Here is a 12,200-nt window from a genome sequence, read left to right on the forward strand (position 1 = left end):
GGATGCACTTGCACCCTTCAGCGGGAGCGCTCAACTGATGGGCGCAAGTATGGGTATTAAGACGCAGCCTAAATCAGCACATTTGGAATCTCTGTTGTCCAATCAAATGAGTTGGTTGGAACTAACTCTTGTATAAAAAGACTTGATTAGAAAAGCATCATATTGGACGCTGTTGAAGAAAATAAACTTGGTGCGCCTAAAGAAGCACAACTGAAGCTTTTCAATGACGATACAGACCAGCCTTTGAAAAACCTGCTGTGCTATGCTTGCTCTCTCTCTCTGTTTGCCAATTGTTACTGCTTTTGTTATTATATGTAATCAATTCCCACAGGTTTAACCAATATTAGATCCTGTCAATAGTGCTGTAATAACAACACCTCTCCATTAGTTTTTATAAAACTGTTAAAAAAAGAAGATAAAAATCAGCAGCTTTGATTTTATTGCATTAAACATGGATGTTTTTTATTTTTAAATAATGCTTCTTAAAAGTCCATTTGAGATTTTTGTCTTAATGCACCACTTGTGGTCGCACAGTGTTTACGTACGTAAAGGAGATGAGCTGCTGTTCAGCTGTAGTGAACACACAGTGTCTTAACTTAAGAACTGGACTCCATCAAGTCTGGACTGGTGTTGTTTGCTTGTGGTTGTTTGAAGCAATTTTTATCTTATTGACAAAAAAACACCATTAGCTGTTTAAAGTATTTTTCAGAAGGATAGAGCTGCTGTAGATTTGTTTCTAGGAGTCAGTATTTTTCTGTGAGACAACGTTTACTTTGTAACACCAATGCTTTTTAATGTATTTCTGCACCGTCCCAAAGCCTTCTGTGTTAATGCAAAATCTTTTTTTTTACACTGGCAGTATTAATAATGGTTGTTGTATAAAAAAATGTTATTTATAGATGTTTCACTGCTTAATATTTGTGTTAACTGGGTAATTATTAAAATAGGTATAAAGACATGACTTTTCTTGTTCTTGTTCCTGTATTTAGATCCTGTTACAAATGGATTGAGCTGTCCTCATGTCATCCTGTGCTAAAGCTGAAGTGGCTTTGGTTCCTGATCATGACGGATCTAAAAGATTACTTTACTCCTAATTTAACATTAGAGAGACACAAAAGTAATGCTTGGATCAGACATGGACACCCGGCAACCAGGGGGCCACATGTGGCCCCTAAAGTAAATGCACAAAATGACTCAAAATATATATAAAATGACTCAAAAAATACAGCAAAATACACAAAACAACAAAATAAACGAAGAAAACAAAAAATACACAGAAATTACTACAATGTGTGAACAAAAAACTACAAAAACATAGAAAATTACAGTAAATTATACAAAAAACTCTGAACAAGCAAAATTGGAGATGAGATCTCCTTTATATCACATTGACATTTCCTAGATATAAATGAGCACAAATTGAGACCAAAGTGGTTTCATTCTTCTCGATTGTCACTCCTGAGAAATAAGTTTAACAGTGAACACTGTGCACGTTCTCTGAATTCTCTCAGAGCGGTCTCTTTTTCCTGATCCCAAATGAGAGAAAAATTAGACATATTTTGCCGCTTTCAAATATGTCTCAATTTGATATCCTTGCTTGGACGCTCTATCTCAGTTATGTCTCTGTGAGAAATATACATGGTTCTGTCTCTCACTGCTCACTATTTGAGTTCTCAGATTATCTTACAGTTCTATTTTCTAGTGTTTCAGTAAAAAGAAACATGAGAGTACTGCAAGCTCTCAAATGAGTCTCAACATGACAAATGATTTAATATTTTACCCTGAATCATATCTGTTATCTCATGCTAAAACAAAGAAAAGTAATTTCAATTCAGGTAAATAATTTGTTATGTTACATAATGTTCAACTTACAAAATATGTTGATTTCTTACACAAGTCATATGTTACAGGTCCCAGAGTGAAGACCGTGTATACAGTTCATAATTTTTGTTTATTTCCACCTGTGATCCCAGACAACACTGTATGACTGTTAAGCCGTCATAAAGAAGAGAGACAGAGACGGGATGTCAGCCATTTCGTTGTCACAAACACAATCATCTTTATTATGTACATTTTTTCCTTATGATTTATTTACTTGCATTAATATGCTCTATTACCAATGTCATCATTTGACATTAAAGCTGATATCCGGAGTTTCTGAGAAATCTATGTTTATGTATCATTCTTTTGAAATGTGGAAAAAATACCTAACAAGTCTTCTACTATGGTCCACGTATTCATATACAGTACGTCAATGTACTGTATATAAGACCCACCTTCGTCCTATAGACCCCTATATAAATGGAAAAGAGCGCTGTGATCGCCCAGCCAATAGGCTTCGACTTCCTGTCAGGGAGACTGTCAATCAAAGTGAATGCGAGTGCGTAAACTGTGCACGGAAACAATGCCGTGCCTCACAACAGCAAACAGGTATCACTCTGAGCAGCAATTTATCTCGGAGCTGCTTTTCAAAGGTGGAGGGACCCATAGACCTATATCAATGTGACTCAATTCAACCTTATTTTCTGCGATGCACATGCACAAACGTAGGGGTGTGGCTTCTAGTAGATTGGCAGAGGCATTGGGAGAAAGTGGAGCTGTTGAGGGCGGGACATCGAGTTTCTCTGAGAAACTCCTAATATCAGCTTTGTGCAGAAAAACATTTTTCACATAATAAAAAACACAATTTAACTTTCAACTTAACTTGACTTAAAATCTACAACAATCTCACCATATGTCTTGTACTGTTACCTTTAAGCTTTTACATACTCTTTAACAACATATCAAATTGTTATGTAAATAAGTTGGATTTAACAGGAGCCACCCGATCCAAAATTGTTACTCAATGATTGTTAAAACAGTGAATGAAATCGTCCACGAGGCAATTCATGAATAAGAAGATGTCAGAAAATCTATCTGCAGTATTAGCAGTGATAACACGCCTCTGAGACCTGACTTCAGAAGGCTTGGGCTAAAGTACAGATCACACAAAACAAGACTATGATCACTCATATGGACATCATTTACAGACATGTTTATAATGTCAAGGCCAAGCGTAAAACTAAGTCTAAAATGTCCTTTTGGTGAGTGGGCTCAGGAACTTGTTGCTGAACATTAAAAGCTTCAGTCAATGTTAGAATTTCCATTGCAGAGCCAAATGAGCTGTCGTCAACATGAAGGTTAAAATCCCCAAGGATTAAAACTTTATAATAGAAGATTAAAAAAAGTCACTTAAATCCTTTAAGAAGACAGCAGCAGGGCCAGGAGAATGGTAGATCAACATGCAGTAGAAAGGAGTTGAAAAACCCACCTTGACCATGTGCTATTCTTAAGAAGTGAATTATTGGGACTGGATCACTTTGCATGTGTAGTAGTCCCTGTGGACAACAGCAAGACCACCACCATGGCGGCTGGGGCGGGGCTTCCTGACAGCAGAGCAGCCAGCTGGGCAGAGTTAATTTCAATGAATGAACTCTTCCTCTCTGCCATGTCTCCGTAAGGCACATAATATCCAGCTTTTCTCTTGAGAAAAGGTCATTCAAAGAAAAAGATTTATTCGCAATTGAATGAACATTCAACAAACCAACCTGAATTGTGGATGATGTCATGGAGGCAGTGTCCATGGTGCACATTGGGATTGGTTGAAGGCATGTCCTGTGGCCACGTGGGCTCCAGCTGGGCCTTGCGGGAAGAGCCGGTGTAAACATGGAAGTGAACGATGGCAACAAAAGCCCGTGACCACAACTCCAGCGCTGTGAAGGGCCCAGGGCACTCGTTGTTGTCCGAGCAGGTGGCAGCATGGACACGTTGTCGCACACTTCAAGGAGAGGAATCCGGCACAGGTACCGAGCGCGTTCCCGGCGGACGAGGATGGCAGAGCCCAAGCGCATTGCAGTATGCCTTCGCCTGATCTGGACTCTGGACCGTGAGCTTCTTTTCCTGGATCTCCTGCTGACCTTGCCCAGATCCCGAAATAGCAGCAAGTATTCAGATGAGTTCAGATCAATGATAAAAAGGACTCCTTGATGCTAAACAGAGTCCCGATCATAAGTCCGTAAAGCCAAATAACATCCATTTGTTAATCGGGCTGAAATGATCACATATGCTGGAACAATGACCAATAAAAATCTACACAGCAGTAGATGAACCCTGGCACTGCCAGTCAAAGGCGCTATCTTGAAAATCCACATTTATTTCCATGGGGGAAAGGTGGCGCCCTCCACTGTATAAATGCAGTGCAGCAGCTGAGCCTGTCTAATACTGTCCCTACTGTTCTGGAGGCACACAACAGGTTTGTGTTTACAGTTTGGACAATCCCAGCCAACTTGTACATATAGGCCCCAAATGGGTTACATTTGGGCGGCATGGGTACCAAGTGGGTCTGGGCTGGAACTGGACAAATTGTGTGGGTCCCACCTGGTTTTAGTCCTATTAAGGAAGCTCATGTGGGCTTACCATATGTGTCCCATAAGGGACATATGTGGGAAAAGTGTGTATAGGATAGAAGTAGGGGAGTTATGTGTCTACTATACAGGTTACAATATATAGGCCCCACATGTTGGCTTACAATATGTGTCCCATAAGGGGCATGTGTGGGAAAAGTGTGTATAAGATAGAAGTAAGCGAGTTATGTCAGTACCTTACAGGTTACCATATACTGTATAGGTCCCACATAGGAAGTCCATGTGAACCAACTGTATATGCCCAGTAAGGGAAATAGGTTGGCAGAATGGGCATGGGTTAGCGCTGGATAACTGTATTTCAGGCCCATGAGGTTTCAGTGAAAAAGGTCTCACAGAGGAAACCTATATGGCCAGATTGTACTGGTCTCATATGGGATAAGAGTGGGCTAAGTAGGAATGGGATTGACCTGGAGAAGTTGTGTGGTCCCCAAGTGGTTTCAGTAACTTGGGTCCTTCCCATGTGGGTGGACTTTGTAGGCTTCATGAGGGATGTAAGTAGACAGCGTATGAATGGGGAGGAACTTGGTATCAATATCTGTTGCTTTAGCAAAATGGGCCCCACACAGAAAGCCCATGTGGGAAGACTCTATATGCCCCATAAGGTATGTAAGCAGGCAAACTCAACATGTGGAAGAATGTATCAATAACTGGGACCCATGTTTCTTTTGTAAAAATGAGTCTTAAATGGTAAACCCATGTGGGAAGACTCCCTGACTCCAAAGGGATGTAAAAGGACAAACTGGAAATAGTGACTGATTTGGTAACACTATCTGGGACCCATGTTTCTTTTGTAACATGGGTTCCAAATGGAAAGCCCATGTGGGTAGACTCCATGGGCTTCATGGGAGATATAAGTGGGCAGAGTGGTGATGGGAATGAACTTGGTAACATTATCTGGGAACCATATTGCTTTAGAAATATAGTCCCCACATGGTAAAACCCATGTGGGCAGGTTCTCTGGGCTCCACAAGGGATGTAAAAGGGCAAACGAGACATGGCGAGGAACTTGGTAGCAATATCTAAATGCCTGTTATATTCCCTATTTCATTTCATCTGTGATAATTTTGAGGAGGTTTCACTCTGTGAAGAATTTTTGCAGCTTGCGGTGCAGGAGGTGACTGATATCCTTAGTCAGGATTACCTTACTGTGACCCTGGAGAGCACAGTTTATCAAAGTGTTTTAAGGTGTTTAAACCACACGCCGGAGGAACGACAGAGAGCCATTGCTACTCTGTTACCAAAGGTATGACTGGGGCTGATGGACAAAAGTTACATCACAGACAATGTGCTTAACAATGATGTGGTAAAAAAAAAAACCCTGTGTCCCACCTCTTGGTCTTTAATACCCTTCAAGTCATGTCTAAACCTTTGTTACTCTGCTCTGAACCTGGAATCAACAACACCTTGTTTTGCACTCGCTTGCCAAACGCTGTCTTACTGATGGTTAGATTTCATTCTAAGACCATAGAGGCCTTTGACTACAGCACTAACAGCTGGATCACAGTTCACACACATCACAGTCTAGAAGATCCCATGACTCACTTACACTTAGACAGCATTTTCTTCCTTGGTAGATGCCTCTACATTGTGGGTGGTGGTGGTGGTTTATGTTGGTTTGTCCCCTTTAACAAAGTGTGTAGGTTTAACCTAGTCACACACACTTGGCAGGAGATGTCACCAATGCAGAAGGCATGGGTCTTTATGAGTGTTACCATGCTAAAGGATGCATTTATGCTATGGGAGGCTAGAGTGAGTATAATGATACTTCACTCAGAACTGTTGAACGCTACCAGCCCAACATCAACCAGTGGACGTCCATTGCATCAATGAATGGAGAGAGGACCTACGCCAGCTGCACCACACTGAACAAGATTTACATACTGTATGTGGAGGATGGAATTTCTATAGAGACCAGTATAACTATAGAGTACAGAATACTGCTGAGTATAACAACCCAGACTCCAACCAGTGGACACTGATCACTCCCATGGGAACGCCTCGGCATGGACTTGGGGTCTTTGCATGTATGGGCCACATTGTTGCAGTTGGCAGCATCAGTGCCTCCAGAGAGCTGAGATCTGCTGAGGCTTACGACCCACTGACCAACACCTGGCACGATGTCCCTAAAATGGTCCACAGTCACAGTGGATTGCAGCGCATTGCAGTGATGAACAAGCGGAACTTTGTTGTCTCGTGTTGGAGAGAAGAAAGAATTGTCAAGTGCTATAACTACACTACAAATTCTTGGTCTGTGGTATTTTCTGGCATGGACCAGTGATTTTGTGAGATGCTGTGTGATTTCTGGACTTCCCAACATGGCTGAGTACTGTATCCCTCATGAACCCATCAAACCCAGGGGCCAGGTCTAAAAAAAAGTGTAAACTAGATACTGAGACGCAGCAGATGTTATTTTCCATGATCCTAACTGGGAGTCTAACCTGCCTTGACTAGGGCTGTGTGTATCAATAAAAGGGTTTAAAGACGTTGAAAGAACTAGTGTGTGAACAAATGGATCAATTAATTTCCCAGCTCAGATGGGATGGTTTTTGTTAGCCTGGAGCAACCCGAGTTGGTGATAATCTAGAAAAGAAATACCAATGTGGTTGTGAGGGTTGGGGGTGGGTTTAATTAGAGATAATGTAGTGGTTAACATGTCTGCCTCACAGCAAGAAGGTCCTGGGTTCAAGTCCTTGACACTTGACAATGGTGGTGACAATATATAGCAGACATGCAGATGTACTGAATTTAATTGGAGTTAATGTAGTGGTTAGAATGTTGGCCTCACAGCAAGGTCATGGGTTCAAGCCCTGGAGTTTGCATGTTCTCCTCATGGTTGTTGTGGGTATTCTTCGCGATCGATTGGATTTCCTCTTCATAACTGAGACCTGGATACGCGTTGGTGAGTCCACTGCTTTCTCGGATCTGTTGCCCACTGACTGTTTATTTTTTAATAGTCCGAGAATGTCTGGTAGAGAAGGAGGTCTACTGACTATTTTTTTAAGAAGAGCTTTGTTTGTAAACAGCTCTCAGTGTCATCTCCTCTGTCCAGCTTTGAACTGCTTCTGTTTGAGCTGGGCCGATCCCAGTCGGTACTGTGTGCGGTGATTTACCAACCACCGAAATATAACACGGATTTTATAAATGACTTTTCAGACTGGCTGGCTGTACTGATGCCAAAGTATGATCGTTTTGTAATTGTTGGGGATTTCAACATTCATGTGTGTTGTTCCAGACAAGCTGTTGGCTTGTGACTTTGTGGATCTCATCCGTTCTTTTAACTTGGTGCAATGTGTAGTGGGTCCCACACACCAGCTGAGTCATACTCTGGATTTGGTCTTGTGTAATGATCTGTCTATTTTAAATTTGAATGTGGGTGATGTGATTTTATCGGATCATAAACCTAAAGCTTGAGCTCCAGCCTCGCTCTTCTGTGTGGTTAACTCCTCCACCGCAACACTTTTTACTTCTGCCTTCACTGAGAGCTCTGGCGACTCTGGGATATCTGTGTGCTTAGATACAGAGCAGCTGCTTTCACACTTTCAGACTTTGCAGCACCGATAAAAATTAAGCGTTTAAAATCTAAACCTCAGCCTTAGTTTAATGATGTTATCCGCTCTGTCAGACGTCAGTGCAGGAGAGCAGTGGAAGAAGGACAAGCTGCAGGTCTAATTCGAGATTTTGGATGATAGCTGGAAGTGTTGTCAGAGTACAGTGAAAAATGAGAAAAACAGATATTTTTCCCAGATCATAAAAATTGCCACAAACCCCACAGTCTTTTTAAAACAATTAATCCTCTTATTGATGGGCCACAGCCAATCAGCTTGGATGCCTCCACTGAGCTCTGTAACACATTTTTGCAGTTTTTCATAAATAAGGTTCAGTCAATGAGGGCTTTAATTTCACCTCCTGCCCATGACCCTTCTATCTTTGTCCCCTGCTCAGCTACCTTTAATCAGCTTGAGCCGAGATCCTTTCAGGAATTAAAGGAAATAGTGGATCATATGAATAATTCAGGCTCCCCCACTGATGATGTTCCGCCACGCCTTTTTAAAGAAATCTTTCCCATGATCGGACCATTAGTTCTTGCATCATGAATAGCAGCCTGACTTCTGTTGTTGTCTCAGTTGCTTTTAAACATGCTGTAGTAAATTCACATATTAAGAAACCTGGCTTTGATCCCTCAGTCTACTCTAATTTTAGACCCATCTCTAAGCTCCCATTCTTGTCCAAAGTTTTAGAGAATTTTTTTTTTAACCAGATCAATGATTACCTCTCTGCAAATAACATTTATGAGGATTTTCAATCAGGTTTGAAACAATTTCATAGTACAGAAACTGCACTGTTGAACGTTTTGAATGATATCTTCCCGGAAACTGATTCAGGGAACACAGTGATCCTTTGGCTTTTAGATCTCACTGCTGCTTTTGATGCGGCTGACCATCGTATTCTCCTCTCCTGACTAGAGCATTGGGTTGGGATTAATGGGGCAGCTCTTAACTGGTTTTATTCATATTTGCATGACAGGACTTTTAAATGTAAAAATCGACTGTTTTACATCTGCTTATGTGCAACTGTCTTGTGGTGTTCCTCAAGGGTCTATTCTTGGTCCCCTTCTTTTTGCCCTGTACCTACTACCTCTGGGGTCTATAATGAGGAAATATGGCATATTGTTTCTATGTTATGCTGATGATTGTCAGATTTACATGCCCCTGATACCGAATGATTCCTGCTCTGTCCTGCACCATTTGAACTGTTTTAAATGAGGTTTAGGCATGGATGTCTTTTAATTTTTTTTGTTTTAATGAATCCAAAACTGAAGCTGTTCTGTTTGGTCCCAGCAACTCCAAAGACTTGTTCTGCCTGGACTCTATGGACAAATATTTAAAGGAGTCTGTGACCAATCTTAGAGTCATTGTGGACTCTGGACTTACTTTTAATAAGCAGGTCAAATCCGTTTTAAACAAGAGCTTTTTTTTAGCTGCGGCGTATCGCTAAGCTTAAACTTGTTTTAGGTAAGAGAGAACTGGAGGCTGTTATCCATGCTTCTATCACAACACGACTGGACTATTGTCACTGTCTCTATGTTGGGCTCAGCCAGTCCGCCCTTGCTTGCCTCCAGCTGGTTCAAACACTGCCCGGTTTTTGACTGGTAAAAGAAGCCAGGAGCCTATAACACCTGCAACATCTCTCCTGCCTTCACTGGCTCCCTGTTTGCCAAAGGGTCGCTAAATGGCCTTAGTCCATCCTACCTGACTGAACTTCTTCAGCCGTACACTTTGTCAGGATTTACGCTCAGCCGACCAGCTGCTCTTGGACAGCATTGATGTCATTCTATGAGTTATTAGTTGAAATTGCCATCTGGAAAGAAAACCTCTCCAACGTGCCAGATGCCATCGAATGTGAGCATTTGCCCACGTTACGACAATGAACTGCCGTCAGGTTGAGACCCCGATGAGGACGACGAGCGTGCAGACGGTTTCTGACAGTTTGTGCAGAAATTATTTGGTTATGCAAACCCATTGTTGCAGCAGCTGTCTGGGTGGCTGGTCTCAGACATTCATAGAGGTGAACATGCTGGATGTGGAGGTCCTAGGCTGGTGTGATTACATGTGGTCTGTGGTTGTGAGGCCGGTTGGACGTACGGCCAAATTCTGAGAAACACCTTTTGAGATGGCTTATGGTAGAGAAATGAACATTCAATTCACGGGTAACAGCTCTGGTGGACATTCCTGCAGTCAGTGTATAATTACACACTCCCTCAGAACTTGACATCTGTGGCATTGTGCTGTGTGATTAAACTGAACATTTTTAGAGTGGCCTTTTATTGTGGCCAGCCTAAGGCACACCTCTGCAATAATCATGCTGTCTAATCAGCCTCTTGATATGACACAGCTGTGAGGTGGGATGGATTATCTCTGCAAAGGAGAAGTGCTCACTCATTAAAAAACGGGAGCAAAAACAAAAGTGTTGCGTTTATATTTTTGGTCAGTGTGTATATATATATATATAGAGAGAGAGAGAGAGAGAAAATGACAACTAAATTACACAACCACAAAAAAGGACCAAAATACCATAAAAACACACAAACAGACTGCAAATAAAATTGCACATGCACAAGACAGCAAAAACACAGAATAACACCAAATGACAACAAAAATACAAAAAATTATGACAAACTTACAAAACCCTTTGTTCTTTCCTGTATTAATGCTCTGTTTGCTTGTTATTCTTACATGTCGACGTAAATGTCGATAATGTGGCCCTTGGATCAGACAATCACATTCTTGTGGCCCTCGCTGTGATAAAAGTTACCCATCCCTGACTTGGGAAATGGAAAGGTGGGATTACTTTGCAGCACATATTCAGGTCTACCTAAATAACAATTGTATGTTTTGTGACTAAAACAAATGTGTTGTTGGGGTGAATTTTCACTTTTGGACTTGTTTTCTGCTGAGCTGGTGCTACAGATGTGCCACCAGCTGCACAGAGACTTAGTCACCACCACCACCACACACTCAGTCAGTCACTCATCACACATCATAAACACACTGCAGGCTCGTGTCTCCATCAAAACTATGCAGCAGTAATTTAGTTTTGTGCCCCGCGTCCCTCAAAGGGACATCAAGACAAGTTTGGAATTAACAAACTGGCAGTAACAATAGTGACCTCGCTCAAGGACACCAATGTGACAAGGACACACTTGTACGTTCACAGCCTCATTCACAGCTACTGTCAGCCATGCAAGGAGAGGGAGGGGCTGTGAACGGACTGATTGTAAGGGACAGTATGGCCCAGAGCTACACACATACACTGCATGCAGGCTTTTATTAAACTCATAAATCATAATGGCGACAGACGCCGTCGCAAAGACTGAACAGGAAGGTTAGTGAAATCCTAGCGCTGACGAGACTCATAAATGCACATGATGTCTCAGAGGTGGAGACAAAATAAAAACTATTCCTATTAAAAAGATTCTAAAAAATGAAGGCCTGAAACTGAAACTGAGTGGCAACCAGGGTTGAGGTCAATTATAATCAGAGGTGAAAGTCATGGATTACAAGTACTCACGTTAATGTAAATGAGTTGCTTGTATGGGTACTTGTACCTTTTTGACTATATTTCTAAATCACTCATTTTACTTGTACTTTATTCATTTCAATTCAACTTAAGTACATTTTAAAATAATTAATTTGTTACATTTCTACACTCAACAGTTACTGAGTAAATTTGTATTTGTTTGTTATGGAATGATCAACGGACATTGTGAAACTACAAAAAATTAAATGACCAGACAACGATCAAATACATCACATCATAGTCGACCAATCAGATGAAACGTATAATGCACCACACCAAAACAGCATTGAATGCTGGAGATTTTAGCCTAAGATTTTATTTTTATTTTTTTAATTGAATTAATTGGTGATATTTGTTTTTTTTTTCAATAATTGTACGTTTTATATAAATGCCTTTGTGGAAAATAACTTATAAGTTCAAATTGTGCAAGTTTTCTTGTCTTTTTTTTTTTTGTTTATACATGAGATGTTTACTGTATGCAAGAGAACCGTAGCAAGATTTATTACAAAAAATAAATGCGGGAGGTGAAAGTAACTATAGTAACTTTTACTTTGAGTACTATTTAATTGAGCTACTTTTTACTTGAGCTTCAGTATTTTATGTATGACTTACACCTCTGATTATAATTGTAATTACGTAATTTATAATTAATCACAATTA

Source organism: Gouania willdenowi, chromosome 3, assembly GCF_900634775.1.
Source record: "Gouania willdenowi chromosome 3, fGouWil2.1, whole genome shotgun sequence".
NCBI lineage: Eukaryota > Metazoa > Chordata > Actinopteri > Blenniiformes > Gobiesocidae > Gouania > Gouania willdenowi.